This window comes from Rhamphochromis longiceps, linkage group LG17 (assembly GCF_057381845.1).
Source record: "Rhamphochromis longiceps isolate RC_006_pf linkage group LG17, R_longiceps_female_GT1.1, whole genome shotgun sequence".
In the NCBI taxonomy this organism is placed as follows: domain Eukaryota; kingdom Metazoa; phylum Chordata; class Actinopteri; order Cichliformes; family Cichlidae; genus Rhamphochromis; species Rhamphochromis longiceps.
Genome location: NC_140573.1, coordinates 39,223,073 through 39,242,056, shown reverse-complemented (window position 1 = coordinate 39,242,056; position 18,984 = coordinate 39,223,073).

Here is an 18,984-nt window from a genome sequence, read left to right as displayed (position 1 = left end):
CTGAATGTTGGTGCCACACATCTAAATTTTAGAAGCATTTAGTGTTTGGTTGCACTATGATGGAACCATGCTTTTATTCTCAGCTTATATATATATATATATATATATATATATATATATATATATATATATATATATATATATAACAAAAACACCCAGCACGCCCCTGCGGGCGGTTTATCCTTCAAGCTCGGGTCCTCTACCAGAGGCCTGGGAGCTTGAGGGTCCTGCGCAGTATCTTAGCTGTTCCCAGGACTGCGCTCTTCTGGACAGAGATCTCCGATGTTGTTCCCGGGATCTGCTGGAGCCACTCGCCTAGCTTGGGAGTCACCGCACCTAGTGCTCCGATTACCACGGGGACCACCGTTACCTTCACCCTCCACATCCTCTCGAGCTCTTCTCTGAGCCCTTGGTATTTCTCCAGCTTCTCGTGTTCCTTCTTCCTGATATTGCTGTCATTGGGAACCGCTACATCGATCACTATGGCCGTCTTCTTCTGTTTGTCTACCACCACTATGTCCGGTTGGTTAGCCACCACCATTTTGTCCGTCTGTATCTGGAAGTCCCACAGGATCTTAGCTCGGTCATTCTCCACCACCCTTGGGGGCATCTCCCATTTTGACCTCGGGACTTCTAGGTTATACTCGGCACAGATGTTCCTGTACACTATGCCGGCCACTTGGTTATGGCGTTCCATGTATGCCTTGCCTGCTAGCATCTTGCACCCTGCTGTTATGTGCTGGATAGTCTCTGGGGCATCTTTACACAGCCTGCACCTGGGGTCTTGCCTGGTGTGATAGACCCCAGCCTCTATGGATCTTGTACTCAGAGCTTGTTCTTGTGCTGCCATGATTAGTGCCTCTGTGCTGTCTTTCAGTCCAGCTTTGTCCAGCCACTGGTAGGATTTCTGGATATCAGCCACCTCCTCTATCTGCCGGTGGTACATACCGTGCAGGGGCCTGTCCTTCCATGATGGTTCCTCATCTCCCTCCTCTTTCTTGGGTTTCTGCTGCCTGAGGTATTCACTGAGCACTCGGTCAGTTGGGGCCATCTTCCCAATGTATTCTTGGATGTTCCTTGTCTCATCCTGGACTGTGGTGCTGACACTCACCAGTCCCCGGCCCCCTTCCTTCCGCTTAGCGTACAGCCTCAGGGTGCTGGACTTGGGGTGAAACCCTCCATGCATGGTCAGGAGCTTTCTTGTCTTTATGTCAGTGGCTTCTATCTCCTCCTTTGGCCAGCTTATTACCCCAGCAGGGTACCTGATCACGGGCAGGGCGTATGTGTTGATGGCCCGGATCTTGTTCTTACCATTCAGCTGACTCCTCAGGACTTGCCTGACCCTCTGCAGGTACTTGGTGGTTGCAGCCTTTCTAGCGGCCTCTTCATGGTTCCCATTTGCCTGCGGGATCCCCAGGTACTTGTAACTGTCCTCTATGTCTGCAATGTTGCCTTCTGGTAGTTCAATCCCCTCAGTTCTGACTACCTTCCCTCTCTTTGTTACCATCCGACTACACTTCTCCAGTCCGAACGACATTCCAATGTCATTGCTGTATAGCCTGGTAGTGTGGATCAGTGAATCGATGTCTCGTTCACTCTTGGCATACAGCTTGATGTCATCCATGTACAGGAGGTGGCTGACAACTGCTCCGTTCCGTAGTCGGTATCCGTAGCCAGTCTTGTTAATGATCTCACTGAGGGGGTTCAGGCCTATGCAGAACAGCAGTGGGGACAGAGCATCTCCTTGGTAGATCCCGCACTTGATGGTAACTTGTGCTATGGGCTTGGAGTTGGCCTCTAGTGTTGTACGCCACATCCCCATTGAGTTCCTGATGAAGGCTCTTAGGGTCCCATTGATCTTGTACAATTCTAGGCATTCCAGTATCCAGCTGTGGGGCATTGAGTCATAGGCCTTCTTGTAATCAATCCAGGCAGTGCACAGGTTGGTCAGTCTGGTCTTGCAGTCTCGGCTGATTGTTCTGTCTACCAGTAGCTGGTGTTTTGCACCTCTGGTATTCTTGCCAATTCCTTTCTGTGTCCCGCTCATGTATTGACCCATGTGCCTGTTCATCTTAGCCGATATGATGCCTGACAGGAGCTTCCATGTAGTACTGAGGCAGGTTATTGGTCGGTAGTTGGAGGGGACCGGTCCCTTCTTGGGGTCCTTGGGGATCAGGACCGTCCGGCCTTCAGTTAGCCATTCCGGGTGTCTTTCGTTAACTAGCAGCTGGTTCATTTGTGCTGCCAGACGCTCGTGGAGTGCAGTCAGCTTCTTCAGCCAGTAGGCGTGAACCATGTCGGGCCCTGGTGCTGTCCAACTCTTCATACTGGAGACCCTTTCTTGGATATCTGCCACTGTGATGGTTACTGGACCCTGTTCAGGGAGGTCGCTGTGGTCTGCCCTCAGATCCTCTAGCCACTGAGCATTGCCGTTATGGGTTGCATCCTTCTCCCATATGCTCTTCCAGTATTGCTCCGTCTCCAGCCTTGGTGGTGCTGTTCTCTTATTGTTCCCTTGCCACTGAGAGTACACCTTTGCTGGTTCTGTGGAGAACAGCTGGTTTATTCTCCTGCCTTCTATCTCTCTGGTGTACCTCCTCAAGCGGCTGGCCAAGGCTGTGAGTCTTTGCTTGGCAGTTTCCAAGGCCTCAGGTATGGACAACTTGCTGTATTTCTTAGGCACCTTATTTGTCGCACCTTTCTGCAACTCCGTTAGTTGGCTAACCTCCCTCCGTGCTATTTTGATCTTGCCCTCTAGCCTCCTTCTCCATGGAGGGTACTGCCCCTTGTGGCTGTTCAACTTGTAGCCAAGCATCTCACTGATCACTGCTGCCGTATTGTAGATCAGCTTGTTAGTGTCGGTAATCGTGGTTGTAGGTATTGCCCGTAGTGCTGCATTAACATCATCTAGCAGACCTTCTGAGGGTACTTCACGTAATCTTGGTAACCGGCTACGGGGGATCCAGGTTTCAAGCTTGGCCATGATCCTATTTTTCAGGTCAGTTCCTCTCGCACTCAACGATCCTTCTCCTATCGCACTTGGGGCTATGTACCCAATCTCGGGTGGGGGTGATGATATCTCCCCCCTGACCTGGCGTCCTGACTCCTCCTTGCCGTAGCATTTGTGTTGTACCTCGGCAGATAGAGGAGGTGGCTGATATCCAGAAATCCTACCAGTGGCTGGACAAAGCTGGACTGAAAGACAGCACAGAGGCACTAATCATGGCAGCACAAGAACAAGCTCTGAGTACAAGATCCATAGAGGCTGGGGTCTATCGGTGGTCCCCGTGGTAATCGGAGCACTAGGTGCGGTGACTCCCAAGCTAGGCGAGTGGCTCCAGCAGATCCCGGGAACAACATCGGAGATCTCTGTCCAGAAGAGCGCAGTCCTGGGAACAGCTAAGATACTGCGCAGGACCCTCAAGCTCCCAGGCCTCTGGTAGAGGACCCGAGCTTGAAGGATAAACCGCCCGCAGGGGCGTGCTGGGTGTTTTTTATATATATATATATATATATATATATATATATATATATATATATAAATAAATAAGGGGGGCTACATGAATAGGATGAGGGACCTATGGAGATAGATAGATATATATAGATAGATAGATATCATCACCCCCACCCGAGATTGGGTACATAGCCCCAAGTATGATAGGAGAAGGATCGTTGAGTGCGAGAGGAACTGACCTGAAAAATAGGATCATGGCCAAGCTTGAAACCTGGATCCCCCGTAGCCGGTTACCAAGATTACGTGAAGTACCCTCAGAAGGTCTGCTAGATGATGTTAATGCAGCACTACGGGCAATACCTACAACCACGATTACCGACACTAACAAGCTGATCTACAATACGGCAGCAGTGATCAGTGAGATGCTTGGCTACAAGTTGAACAGCCACAAGGGGCAGTACCCTCCATGGAGAAGGAGGCTAGAGGGCAAGATCAAAGTAGCACGGAGAGAGGTTAGCCAACTAACGGAGTTGCCGAAAGGTGCGACGAATAAGGTGCCTAAGAAATACAGCAAGCTGTCCATACCTGAGGCCTTGGAAACTGCCAAGCAAAGACTCACAGCCTTGGCCAGCCGCTTGAGGAGGTACACCAGAGAGATAGAAGGCAGGAGAATAAACCAGCTGTTCTCCACAGAACCAGCAAAGGTGTACTCTCAGTGGCAAGGGAACAATAAGAGAACAGCACCACCAAGGCTGGAGACGGAGCAATACTGGAAGAGCATATGGGAGAAGGATGCAACCCATAACGGCAATGCTCAGTGGCTAGAGGATCTGAGGGCAGACCACAGCGACCTCCCTGAACAGGGTCCAGTAACCATCACAGTGGCAGATATCCAAGAAAGGGTCTCCAGTATGAAGAGTTGGACAGCACCAGGGCCCGACATGGTTCACGCCTACTGGCTGAAGAAGCTAATTGCACTCCACGAGCGTCTGGCAGCACAAATGAACCAGCTGCTAGTTAACGAGAGACACCCGGAATGGCTAACTGAAGGCCGGACGGTCCTGATCCCCAAGGACCCCAAGAAGGGACCGGTCCCCTCCAACTACCGACCAATAACCTGCCTCAGTACTACATGGAAGCTCCTGTCAGGCATCATATCGGCTAAGATGAACAGGCACATGGGTCAATACATGAGCGGGACACAGAAAGGAATTGGCAAGAATACCAGAGGCGCAAAACACCAGCTACTGGTAGACAGAACAATCAGCCGAGACTGCAAGACCAGACTGACCAACCTGTGCACTGCCTGGATTGATTACAAGAAGGCCTATGACTCAATGCCCCACAGCTGGATACTGGAATGCCTAGAATTGTACAAGATCAATGGGACCCTAAGAGCCTTCATCAGGAACTCAATGGGGATGTGGCGTACAACACTAGAGGCCAACTCCAAGCCCATAGCACAAGTCACCATCAAGTGCGGGATCTACCAAGGAGATGCTCTGTCCCCACTGCTGTTCTGCATAGGCCTGAACCCCCTCAGTGAGATCATTAACAAGACTGGCTACGGATACCGACTACGGAACGGAGCAGTTGTCAGCCACCTCCTGTACATGGATGACATCAAGCTGTATGCCAAGAGTGAACGAGACATCGATTCACTGATCCACACTACCAGGCTATACAGCAATGACATTGGAATGTCGTTCGGACTGGAGAAGTGTAGTCGGATGGTAACAAAGAGAGGGAAGGTAGTCAGAACTGAGGGGATTGAACTACCAGAAGGCAACATTGCAGACATAGAGGACAGTTACAAGTACTTGGGGATCCCGCAGGCGAATGGGAACCATGAAGAGGCCGCTAGAAAAGCTGCAACCACCAAGTACCTGCAGAGGGTCAGGCAAGTCCTGAGGAGTCAGCTGAATGGTAAGAACAAGATCCGGGCCATCAACACGTACGCCCTGCCCGTGATCAGGTACCCTGCTGGGGTAATAGGCTGGCCAAAGGAGGAGATAGAAGCCACTGACATAAAGACAAGAAAGCTCCTTACCATGCATGGAGGGTTTCACCCCAAGTCCAGCACCCTGAGGCTGTACGCTAAGCGGAAGGAAGGGGGCCGGGGACTGGTGAGTGTCAGCACCACAGTCCAGGATGAGACAAGGAACATCCAAGAATACATTGGGAAGATGGCCCCAACTGACCGAGTGCTCAGTGAATACCTCAGGCAGCAGAAACCCAAGAAAGAGGAGGGAGACGAGGAACCATCATGGTTGGACAGAGCCCTGCACGGTATGTACCACCGGCAGATAGAGGAGGTGGCTGATATCCAGAAATCCTACCAGTGGCTGGACAAAGCTGGACTGAAAGACAGCACAGAGGCACTAATCATGGCAGCACAAGAACAAGCTCTGAGCACAAGATCCATAGAGGCTGGGGTCTATCACACCAGGCAAGACCCCAGGTGCAGGCTGTGTAAAGATGCCCCAGAGACAATCCAGCACATAACAGCAGGGTGCAAGATGCTAGCAGGCAAGGCATACATGGAACGCCATAACCAAGTGGCCGGCATAGTGTACAGGAACATCTGTGCGGAGTATAACCTGGAAGTCCCGAGGTCAAAATGGGAGATGCCCCCAAGGGTGGTGGAGAATGACCGAGCTAAGATCCTGTGGGACTTCCAGATACAGACGGACAAAATGGTGGTGGCTAACCAACCGGACATAGTGGTGGTAGACAAACAGAAGAAGACGGCCGTAGTGATCGATGTAGCGGTTCCGAATGACAGCAATATCAGGAAGAAGGAACACGAGAAGCTGGAGAAATACCAAGGGCTCAGAGAAGAGCTCGAGAGGATGTGGAGGGTGAAGGTAACGGTGGTCCCCGTGGTAATCGGAGCACTAGGTGCGGTGACTCCCAAGATAGGCGAGTGGCTCCAGCAGATCCCGGGAACAACATCGGAGATCTCTGTCCAGAAGAGCGCAGTCCTGGGAACAGCTAAGATACTGCGCAGGACCCTCAAGCTCCCAGGCCTCTGGTAGAGGACCCGAGCTTGAAGGATAAACCGCCCGCAGGGGCGTGCTGGGTGTTTTTTATATATATATATATGTGTGTATAAATAATCTCAGTTATCAATTTATATTGAAAATGGTGTTGAGAAAAGACACAGCTGTGCTTGTAAAACACAAGCTGAAGAACGTGTGGGTTGGTGTAGGTCCTCCGCCTATTGTGTCACATGACTTTTTGTGTTTGCTTTGTGATGCTGTTGCCTTTCCTAGTGTGCACTGGTACAGAAATGATGTGTTAATCGCCACCAGCAGTGACAAGCTCTTTTACACATGTGGAGAGAGGGAGAGAGACACACACATATGTTTACATGGTGGTTAATAAATATATATATGTGAACATTTTTAGAGGGGATATTTCCAGGCTTAATGGTGTTTCTTTTCATCGGTCGACGTAAGATTATTTTTCCATTTTGTCTTCTCCATTTATGTTACCTATGTGAGACCAACGGTTCACTTTCAGTCTGTCTCCTCTCTGTGCTGCTTCTTTCCTCTCTTGGCTCTAATTGACAATGACATCAAATCAATAATTTCACTTTTTTTGGCCTTTTGTCTGTTTGTGGTTCCTTGCTCAGATAGTATTGGCTGGGAGAGGGAGAACTATGAAAACTGATTGTGTCCCTTGTTACTAGGATAAAAGGGAAGAAGAGTGAGAAAAACAGGAGGCAAATAAAAAAAGGAAGCGAGGTTGAGAGGAAAGCAAGTAAGAAAGGACCAGTGAAGTGTTCCTGCAAATGTGTGGCCTCCATGTTTGTCAACAGGCCTTTACTCACTCATACAAAAGTGCAAATGGCTTATATACTTACATTTTTGTATGTGTATATGCTTGTGCTTCAAGGCTGGTTCATTGTCCTCACTTTCATGTTTCCATGTACTCTTGTGCTGCAGTTTGATCAACTAAAGCTTGTTAGGTGAGCTTTGTCTGAACAGAAGGATGACAAAAAGGCTTTCACCCTTTTCGTTCCACCAAGTGTGTCATTCTGTTCCTTTGAGTTGTTTTTAGACATCGGTTTACACATTGCAATTTGGGCGAGCATCCCAATATCTCTGGAGTTATAGTTCTCTATGTTCTCTATAGTTTGCTGGAAAAAATGGGAAATGGCTAAAATGGTTTCTACTTTTTTTCCCCCTGCTTCTACCCTGAGCAACCAGGCAGTCTGGTGTGGAAACCCTGTTTGTGAATGTAATAACTAAGAAAGGGGTGACGTAGGATTTTGACATTTTATAGGTGCAGCTACTTAAAGTCTTGGACAAGTTTGAATTTCGATGACCTCAAGGTCAAGGACAAAAGTTACGTTTTCTCAAAATCTTGTGAATGTGATAACTCAAGAAGGAAGTCTCCTAGGATTTATGTATTCATACTATAGGTGCTTCTGCAAGTAAATATCAGATAAGCTTGAATCCTGGTGAAGTCTAGCTTTCTGAAAATCTTATGAAAGTGATGAGTCAAGAATGCGGTGATGTAGGATTTTGAAATTCATGCCATAGGTGCAGCTACTCGGAGGCTAAGGGCCAGAAGCAGCTTCCGCCAGTATTCTTAATATTTATTACATGATGTGCTAAATTTAAAATCAACCTACAATAAAACACATGTAAAAAAAACCTTGGTGTCTACGTTGATGTTTCTTTTAAATTGAATGAGCAGGTGAGTGCAGTAGTCAAATCCTTCTTATTTCAGTTAAGACAACTAGCTATGGTAAAATCATACCTCCCGAACGTGTCATTTAACCAGGCCTCCATTCATCGTCTTCAGATGGTCCAAAATGCAGCTGCTCGCCTGCTAACTGGCACCAAATGGAGAGATCATATATCTCTAGTTTTAGCCTCCTTGCACCGGCTTCCTGTCTCCTACAGGATCTAATTTAAACTTTTACTTTTTGTTTTTAAGTCGCTTAACGCCCGAGCCCCTTCTTACCTGTCTGAGCTCGTCTCTGTTTATGCTCCAGGAAAAGTCACGAGGTCTAGCTCAAAATTAATGCTGTCCATCCCACGGACTGATCTCAAATCTCGTGGCGATAGAGCCGTCTCTGTGGCAGGTCCCAGATTTTGGAATAGTCTTCCCCTAAATATTAGATCTGCACAAACACTTGATCAATTTAAATCACTACTAAAGACATATTTTTTGTTGGTTTTTTTTTGGTCTTATTTAGTCTTATTTTATAGTCTTATTGTTTTAATTATGTCCTATCATTGTTTTATATTGTTATTATTGTTTTTATATTGTTTCTTTTTAATGGCGTTTTTATATTGTTAAGCACTTTGTGCAGCATTGTCTGTCTGGAAATGTGCTATATAAATAAATTTGACCTTGACCTTGACAGTTGGTTGTTGAAGCTCTCACCTCGAGTAGTTTCAAGCACCATGTTGCACTTTACATAACTCATTCCAAGCATAATGTTTGCTCACTAGTATGAACTAAGTAAATAAATAAGATTTTGTCATATTGAGGGAAGGCAGTTCCTCTCTCGCTCTCTCTCTGGTCATAAAAGTCAACCATTTGAAAAAAGTTAAAAAAGAATGAGTTTTACTTTCACTCTATCTGATACTTACTGGAGTACATAGGAGTGAGTGTAAAGTGGGACTTTATTTCATATTTGTTTTCCTGAAATTTTGAGCCATCTTAATTTCAAAAGGACATATATTTAAGTCAAGTTTTCAGGCCTGAAGAATTGATGTAAGCTGTGCTACAAACTGCAGCAAACCCAATTTTACATCCACCCCACGTGTCTCAACTGTGATTTTTCTTTCATACAGAGGCTCAGTTATATAAACATATAAAATATAAACATGAATGTGATGTGGGGTTTTTGCAGAACACGTTGCTCTTTTGAATAATTTAAAAGGCTTTTGTAGTTTTTTTAAGTGACTTGTTCCTGCAAAGTGTGTTTGGTTTTACTTCAGAAAGTAGTCAAACAGTTAAAGGTTGATGTTACCGTCTGTGAAACATTTATGCATTTTGGCCACCTGAGCCATATAGCATAAACGCCAAAGTTCTGTTATTGGAAAGATTGTTAATATGGCAGCATGGCAGATGGTTTCTTTGTTGCGTTTACTCTAAACTTGTATTTTGCTTGTGTCACACAAGTTTAAAGCCCCAAACTTGTGCAGTGTCTTTACCGTAAAAATGTAATACCAAAAGCGATCATGACATTGTGTGGTTATTAACTCTTTCCCTGACAGCGAATGGGGAAGTTTATTGACAAAAGACACGTAGCAGCTACAGTGTCATACACACACTCACTAGCAAGACAAATGTGCTAATGCGGGCAGGCCCACAAAGACGTATAAAAACTCAGAACATGTAAAATAGTGTTGACCACAAATAATAGGAAGTGTCTGTGTACACTAAGCTTCTAAACATCTTAAGGTAAACCCACACATTTTTTTCCGTTTGTATATCAGGCATATGTTTACTTGCAAAGACAGAAATAAGCAGCAGTATGACATCAAAAAGGGAAGTAAATATTTGGGCTCATTGTAGTGGATGCCCCTATAGAGTGAGTTTAATTCCAAACTCATGGAACTCATTTTTATACTGTGTGCGACCTTTTCATTGTAAACACTTGGCCTTTCATTTTTCGCCTTTTCCTTCTTCTTTCTCAAAGTTGTTTGAATAAAACCGAGTTTGTGGATAATCCATCCTCTGTTCATTCAGTACTCTTAAGTGTTCTTGTTTGCTCTTTTCTGATTCGCTAATGTAGAGTTTTAGTTTTCATGCATCTTACTTTGATTTGGAAGCCGACACTTTTCGGTGCAAGTCATCTTCCTGTTGACATCATCAACGAATGGTTTGGTGTAAGCATCTGTTTAGAATGACCTTCTGTTATTTTTAAAGAGATATAGTTAGAGCCCTAATTTATGTATTTATTTTAGTTGCACATGAAACTAAGTTGAAAAGTTAGTTAAATGATGAGTGCTGCTTCAAATGCATGCTTTGTATAACTTAATCATTAAACATCGGTGTCTATAAAAAGGTCGTTGCATGAGTTTCTTGCAAAGAGCCTTTCAGTCAGGAAACACGAATAAACAAGATAAAGACAGATAAATATCTGGTGATGATCTATGAACTCTGTCATCCACTGGTTTATTGGTTTATTGACTACCCCTACAATAGTCACTCGTCAGTTACAGCGTAGCTGTCCCTTAAAACATACCTTGCTTTAGTTGTTTTTTTTTTTCCATTCTATATGTCACCATAATTCAAATGAATGTCCTCCTCATTAGGTAAATGTTTACTGAAGTAATAGGTAAAGTAAAAAAAAGTGTAATTTTCTCATGGACTACTACAAGACTGATGCTTCCACAACTGGACTTTTTTTCTTTTTTGCAATCAGAGGAGTTGCCTTCTGGTTGCTGTTTGAAAGAATGTAGGATTAAATCTGTTCTGTGTTGGCGTCACTTCATACCTAAAAGCTCCATCCCTCTTTTATGTACAGACTAAGACAAATAGTGTTTTGTGCAGGTGGTTGAGAAAAAAGGCAGAGTGCTTAAGGTCCATACTGCCGGGGAGAAAATCCTGTTGGTAGCTCAGTAGCTCCTTCCCCAAACTGTCTGTCTCTACTGTAACTATTCCATTTAAAATGAGGAAAAACTCTTTAAGATTATATCCTATAGGGATATTGAAAAATCACAAGTAAAGGAATATAATCCATCTGATTTGTAGTGATAGTGCTGTCATATTGCTAAGTCTGTTAACTTGCGCAGTCGAGATTTTTACCAGCTTTCGTTCGAAGTTTCAAACAGGCTAGACGTTATTCATAGACTAGACTTGGCTTTTGTCTTACTGAACAAAGCAGTTAAAGCACTCACACATTCATGCAGCCCTTTGAATACTGAACTACTGTATAGCACTTTTTATATCATTGCTTTATCTGTAGCTGCTGTGTTACTATCAGTCTGTATTATCTGTCATGTTTTTCTAATATTGTAGTTTTATCTTCCTTTGTAAAATCAGCTGCCGCCCTTTCATGTGAATGCACAGGGGAAACCGTGGGTTAACTTAGAAAGTTGATAACCAGCTTTGTGCGACCGAAGCGGACTGCTGATGTTAGGGTGAATTAAGATAACAGGACGGTGCCCTGGGTATGTTGAACCTGCCTAGTAGGATAGGGCTCTAATCAATGTCTGCTGTCATTTAAACAAATAACTACAAATGCTGAAAATATTTTTATGATACCAATACTAAAAAGGTGATGATGGCACGAAGCACAGCATTTAAGTGCCAAAGCTACTGGTGGTAATTTTAATTGTCAGTATCAAAAACAAAAATGGACACACAACAAATGCAGCCATTGTCATTAATCCATTAACAGCAGATTGGCAGCATTTTAGCTAACTACTCTAGCCATTTGTCGGTTAGTTTTAGCTTTTTCTCCATTTATATCTTGGCTTTGGCAAAAGATTTTAAATGGTCTATTATAACTAACTATTTTAAGTATGTATTCATTTATCGGCATTTATTGTTTTCATTCATTTATTAAATTTTTTTTATAATAATGGATTGGATTGGATTTATATAGCGCTTTTCAAGGCACCCAAAGCGCTTTACAATGCCACTATTCATTCACTCTCGCATTCACACACTGGTGGAGGCAGCTACGGTTGTAGCCACAGCTGCCCTGGGGCAGACTGACAGAAGTGAGGCTGACATATCGCGCCATCGGCCCCTCTGGCCAACACCAGTAGGCGGTAGGGTAAAGTGTCTTGCCCAAGGACACAACGACCAGGACAGATCGAACCGGCAACCTTCCGGTTACATATGCGCTTCCCAACCCCTTGAGCCACGGTCGCTCCCACACTTTATCCATCTTTTACATTAAGTAAATGTAGCTATTGCTTTTAGCTTTATCACAATTTATCTGTTGGATTTAGTAACTGCTTAAGCTGTGCACCCTTAAATTTAGACAGCTATTTTAGCGATTTATCCATTAGTTGTGTTTCCTTACACATATATTTCAATCAATTCAATTTTATTTATATAGCGCCAAATCACAACAAAAGTTGCCTCAAGGCGCTTCATAGATACAGAGAAAAACCCAACAATCATATGACCCCCTATGAGCAAGCACTTTGGCGACAGTGGGAAGGAAAAACTCCCTTTTAACCGGAAGAAACCTCTGGCAGAACCAGGCTCAGGGAGGGGCGGGGCCTTCTGCTGCGCCCGGTTGGGGAGAGAGAAGGAAGACAGGATAAAGACATGCTGTGGAAGAGAGACAGAGGTTAATAACAGATATGATTCAATGCAGAGAGGTCTGTTAATACATAGTGAGTGAGAAAGGTGACTGGAAAGGAAAAACTCAATGCATCATGGGAATCCCCCGGCAGCCTACGTCTATTGCAGCATAACTAAGGGAGGATTCAGGGTCACCTGGTCCAGCCCCAACTATATGCTTTAGCAAAAAGGAAAGTTTTAAGCCTAATCTTAAAAGTAGAGATGGTGTCTGTCTCCTGAATCCAAACTGGGAGCTGGTTCCACAGAAGAGGGGCCTGAAAACTGAAGGCTCTGCCTCCCATTCTACTTTTAAATACTCTAGGAACAACAAGTAGGCCTGCAGAGCGAGAGCAAAGTGCTCTAATAGGGTGATATGGTACTACAAGGTCATTAAGATAAGATGGGACCTGATTATTTAAGACCTTGTATGTGAGGAGCAGGATTTTGAATTCAATTCTGGATTTAACAGGAAGCCAATGAAGGGAAGCCAAAACAGGAGAGCACAGAGAGGACAGCATTTTGGATTAACTGAAGGCTCATTTTCCTGTGGACTGGTTAATTAATGCCTAAGATCATTAACTTCGTGATTGAAAAGACTTGTTAAGTTGTGTTGATTGTCTCTGAGAGAAGGAAGAAGATAAGATCTTTAGGCCTAACGGACATCATTAAGAGGTAGAGTGTTCATTTTTATCTGTTGTCAAGTGAGGTGCAGCTCATTAAAGGAAGCTCATCACATGGAGACCATTCGTTGTGTCACACTAGTTCATGGGCTGTTGTTATTGAAAGTGAAATTGCTCATAAAGGTCAGCCTGCTAGTTTGACACTCTCACTCACCTGGATCTGGAAAGAAACGGTGATGAGTTATGATGTGGCTTACTCAACCTCATATAGTTTCAGTGTTATTTTCAACAAATACCCACTACTGTTGTATGCCGAAATTTTCCATGTTCCACACATTTCACAGAGATTTTCCACAGATGTTTGTAGATCTAAATGATAGATTTGCTGGTAATTTTGTTGCAATTAACTGTTGTTACAAGGACTGAGATAAGTTGAAAATAATTGGTTAACGAAAAATCTTTTTAGGCCAATCTATCACCAAATTACCCTTAAAAGACAAGATACTGAGTCTCAAGGCTGTTATACACAGAATGTAAGTGAAAATTAACGGGAAATTTCCTATTTTTTTGGCTCAGTCTTGCTGTGTAGGTATTAGGGCTGCCACGCTTAGTCAACTAGTCACGATTACGCCGACTATCAAACGCTGTTTAAAGCCTTGTAAGATCCTGAAAGACGCAGGAATAAGTAGTAGGATTTAAGAGTGTAATAACAGACCGAAACAGAAGATGGCAGTACTGCATGTACAAGGATGCCAGCTGCCATTAAACCCAGAAGAAGAAGAAGAAGCAACTCTGGTATCGCAGCGTTGTCCAAATTCAGGTCGCATCCTTCAGAGGCCGCATTTGAAGGCCGATTACGTTACAGCGACGTGGTGAAGGCTTTCCGAATTCGAAGACTTCTGCAAATGGAGCTGACAAATGCATCCTACTTTTCCCCAGATTTGAAGGATGGGTCGGGCATATCCTTTGTGCCCCAACCTATCCCAGAATTCATAGCACGGCTCAGCCAATTCCAGTTTTCAACAATGGCGGCAGTTTTAATATTACTCTTATTACTCTTTCTGGGTCACAAAATAAACGTTTAACATATTTTCAGGTGAGAATGTAGCTGTGTAAGCCTCAAATATCTGCTCGGTATCAAGACATCGCATATTTGCAAAAGTGCTCCAATGTTTTCGGAGACGTCTGTTACCCGCCAGCCCGATAGCTAGCCGGGAGGTTCAATGGTCACTCGAGCCGGCAAGAACAGTGGACTCCCGGCAAATCGTTTTCAAACCCCCGCGGTCTTTCGCTACTCAGGTTAAACATGATATATAAGTCACTTAGATAACTTAAAACTTATTGTTTGGCTTTTTTTGTGTTTTATTTGTTCCTGAGTAAATCGGTTTGGCTGAGGTTAAAGTTACAGTTTTCACACAGCTGAATAAACGTCAAACAGAAAACTGATTAAACAGAAGTGTGAGCTAGTCGAGAATATACTCCAGTGTCCTGGTATATTTTAGATAGCACGGAGCAGACGGCTGAGTTTACTAAACTCCACCGAAACAATCTGCAAATTTTATTAAAAGTTTAATAAACTATCATCTTGTCTTTATTTTTAGTTAGCACATACCTTAAACACTTAAAGCTGTAAGCTAATGATAGTTATATAAGAGCAGATGCTGCTGGTGCAATAAGCTGTAGTTTTACGTCCAATGTATGCATGATCTGATTAGTCGACTAATCGCAAAAATAATCGGTGACTAGTCGACTAAAAAAATAATCGTTTGTGGCAGCCCTAGTAGGTATATAGTCACTGAATGCGTTGCCTTTTTCTTGACATTAGGCCAATGATGAGCTGGTCGTCATGTTTCGAAACAATATAAGAAACTGAGAATTTGGGTAAATGTAGTTCTCCTGAGAAGGCATCCACAGGGATAGTTTGATCCAAGAATTGACGCTGTATCATGACCGCTTGCACGAATTTCAGGACAGGCTTTTGAGCTCTTGTTAGCAGAGCTGGGACCACATCGGAGGAGGCAGAGAAATAATTCAAGAGAGCTGATTGACCCAGAGCAGTGTCTATGTGCTGTGTGTCTGAGGTAATATGGTATTTTTTACCATTTCCATTTAATTGCATATTCAGTACCGCTACTTCCCATAAGCAGTGGTCTGATTGGTTAGATCTGTTTATTTGGGTCCCAAAAATGTCTCAAATTTCAACAGTGAAATTACAGTGAATGGCTGAACAAACAGTTAAAAAAATATTTTTAAGAGATTCACACCATTTTTACGCATTTGGTGTAAAGGTCTTCTGAGTTCAGTTCTCTGAACTCCCTGAAAAAAGATAAGTGGAAGTGAATGGATGGATTATTAAACAGAAGTAATTCCCATACTACTCAGTTACTTTCCTTTTGTTACCTGTCTGTGGAATATAAAACCACAACTTGGTGACAGCCTAATTCTTCGACAGTTGTTGACTTCAGATCTTCAAATGAAAGTCATCAAATGTGTCACAAAGATTTTTGAATGATATATTCGCTTTTGCACAAGCTGTCCCAAATAAAATGCATCAGCACATTTAGGTAACTACAAAACAAGGTGTCACATCATACGGTTGAAGGACTCAGATTTAAAAAAAGCAACAACAAAAAACTATAAATAAATACATTTATATTCAAGATTATTTTCTCATGCACCACTGGACCTGAGTTTTGTGTTGAGGATCATCACCCGTCATGGACCGTTCTTTAAAAAAAAAAAAAAAAAAAAAAAGTTGGTGCAGAAATGAATATCTTGTTTTTTTTCATTGGATAGAGTCTCTAAACTTTTATCGTCTTTAACCAAAATGGGGGAAATGTTTAGACTTCTTTCTATAGCAGCATCAGCATAAGAAGAAATGCTTTCTGATATATCCCCACAGTGAGGATACTTTCAGAGCTCGAACTCAACACAACAAAACATAACGCCCGTTATGAAAGAAAAAAATCCAACAAGGCAAACACAATAGTCTCTGATTAAGATCTAATGTGATTTCACGCTACTTTGCCTGGCACGGAGCAAGATAATTTATTGCCACTGGACTTAGTGAAATATCTGTGCTGACTCGGGGACACGGTGGTGAAAAAAGGGGGTGGTGAGAGAGGGAGGAGGGGGAACATGGTGGATGTGTTTGGGGGCGTCTGTCATGTTGTGATCAGATGTGGTGGTGGTGTTAGATTGTTGGAGCTGAAGGGAGTCCTGCCAAGAACGGTATCAGCACATGTGTTCAGCACTGTGTTTATGCTGTCGCTCTGTCTGGAGAAATTAGTCATGTCCCATTCTGGAGACTGAGAAGCAACAAGACGGGGAGAGAGAAAAGAGGAGTGTGTGTTTGTGTCTGTGTGCAAGTTCTCTCTCTATACTTAGCATGTCTTTCTCTCTGGACTGAGCAACGCTAGATGAAGACATTCAATTAGTATTTAGTATTTATTTATTTATTGTCATTGTCAAGAACAATGAAATTGCGTTTGGGGCTTCCATACAACCCAAAAAAAAGAAGAAAATAATAAATACCCCTTAAAACCCAAGTGTACATATTTAACCCAGTGTGACTCCAATGCAATAAGACAATCCTTAGCAATAATGTTCGTAGAAATTCAGACAAAGACCTGAGAAACATGACAAAATACAACAATGCAACCCATTCAATATTATTGTACTGTGAGATATGATATCAGATATGATAGTTATCTATTTAAGAAAGAGGGGGGGGCAGGAGGGGAAGAGAATAAAGATATGATGCACCAATGCAGACCAGTTCATTGCTATTAAGAAGTTGGATATGGTTATTGTCCGTGAGAGGGGGGCAGAGAGTTCAGGAGCCTCACAGCCTGTGGATACAGGCTGTTGGCCAGTCTGGATGTTCTGGCCTGTATAGACCTGTACCTTCTCCCTGAGGGCAGCAGATGGAAAAGGTGGCGCGCAGGGTGATGTTGGTCCCGCAGGATACTGTGCACCCTCCTCAGACAGCGAGTGGGGAAGATATTACTGATCTCTGGCAGACTTGTTCCAATAATTCTGCCAGCTTCTTTCACCACCCGCTGGAATGCTTGCTGATCGGCCTTGGTGCAGCTGGGGAACCACACTAGAAATCCATACGTCAGAACGCTGCTGATGGCACAGTTGTAGAAGTTCAACATCAGAGATCTGGGAATGTGTGCGCTCCGCAGTCTCCTCAGGTAGTAGAGGCGCTGTTGGGCCTTCCGTACAACTGAGGTGATATGGTTGCCCCAGGACAGGTCCTCGGTCACAGTTACCCCCAAGAATTTAAAACTGCTCACCCTCTCCACCGCCTCACTGCCAATGAAGAGAGGCAGATGGTTGTTATGACCCCTCTTCCGGAAATCTACAATGATCTCCTTGGTCTTTTTGGTGTTTAAGACCAAGTTATTGTCGTGGCACCATGACTCTAGTTGTTGCACCTCTGTCCTATAGTTTGTCTCATCATTGTTGGATATAAGTCCGAGCACTGTAGTGTCATCTGCAAACTTAACAATGAGATTGGACGCGCAGGAGGAAATACAGTCATGGGTGAAGAGAGTGTATAGCAGAGGGCTCAGAACACACCCCTGAGGGGCACCGGTGTTGACCACAAGGGTGGAAGAGGTGTTCTTACCCACTCTGACACTCTGTCTACGGTTAGTGAGGAAGTCCACAATCCAGTTGCACAGAGAGGAGTTAAGTCCCAGTTGGTGGAGTTTGGGACGGAGTTTGTATGGCCGGATGGTATTAAAAGCCGAGCTGTAGTCTACAAAGAGGAGCCGTGCATAGGTGTTCCTGTGTTCCAAGTGCTTCAGTAATGTGTGCAGCACTGTGGCGATCGCATCCTCGGTTGACCGGTTCTCCCTGTATGCAAACTGGTGCGAGTCCAGGGATGGTGGAAAAGCAGCTCTGATGTGTTTAATGACCAGTCTCTCCAGGCATTTGGCGGGAATGGGGGTGAGTGCCACAGGTCTGAAATCGTTCAGACATGTGACATTTGACTGTTTTGGGATGGGAACGATGGTTGCTGCTTTGAAACAGGATGGTACCAGTGAACAGGACAACGAGGTGTTATAGAGGTGAAGACGTCCGCCAGGTCCGCAGCACAGTCTTTTAGCACCCGGCCCAGCACTCCATCCGGCCCGGCCGCCTTCCTGGTGTTAATGCTCCGGAACACACGCCTCAGCTCATGAGTGCTCAGGACCGGAGCAGGGTCGGTTGAGGGGACAGGACAGGGTCGGTGTTCTCCCTGTCAAAACGGGCATAAAAGAGATTTAGATCCTCAGCCAGAGTAGAACTGTCGGCTGAGGGTGATGGTGTTCTTCTTTTGTAGTCCGTGATAGCCCTGATGCCCTCCCAGACCTGCCTTGGGTTTGTGTTGTTCTCAAACCTGGCCTCGATACGCCTCCTGTGCTGCTGCTTGGCAGTCTTGATGCCTCTTCTCAGGTTGGCCCTGGCAGCACTGTATGCCTCCTGGTCCCCGGATTTGAAAGCGTTGTTCCTTGTTCGAATAAGTTGTTGAACTCCGTGTGTCATCCAGGGTGGATTATTAGGGAACACACGGAATCGTTTCCAAGTTGTTACATTGTCCACACAGAAACAGATGTAGTCCAAGACAGTGGAGGTGTAACTGTC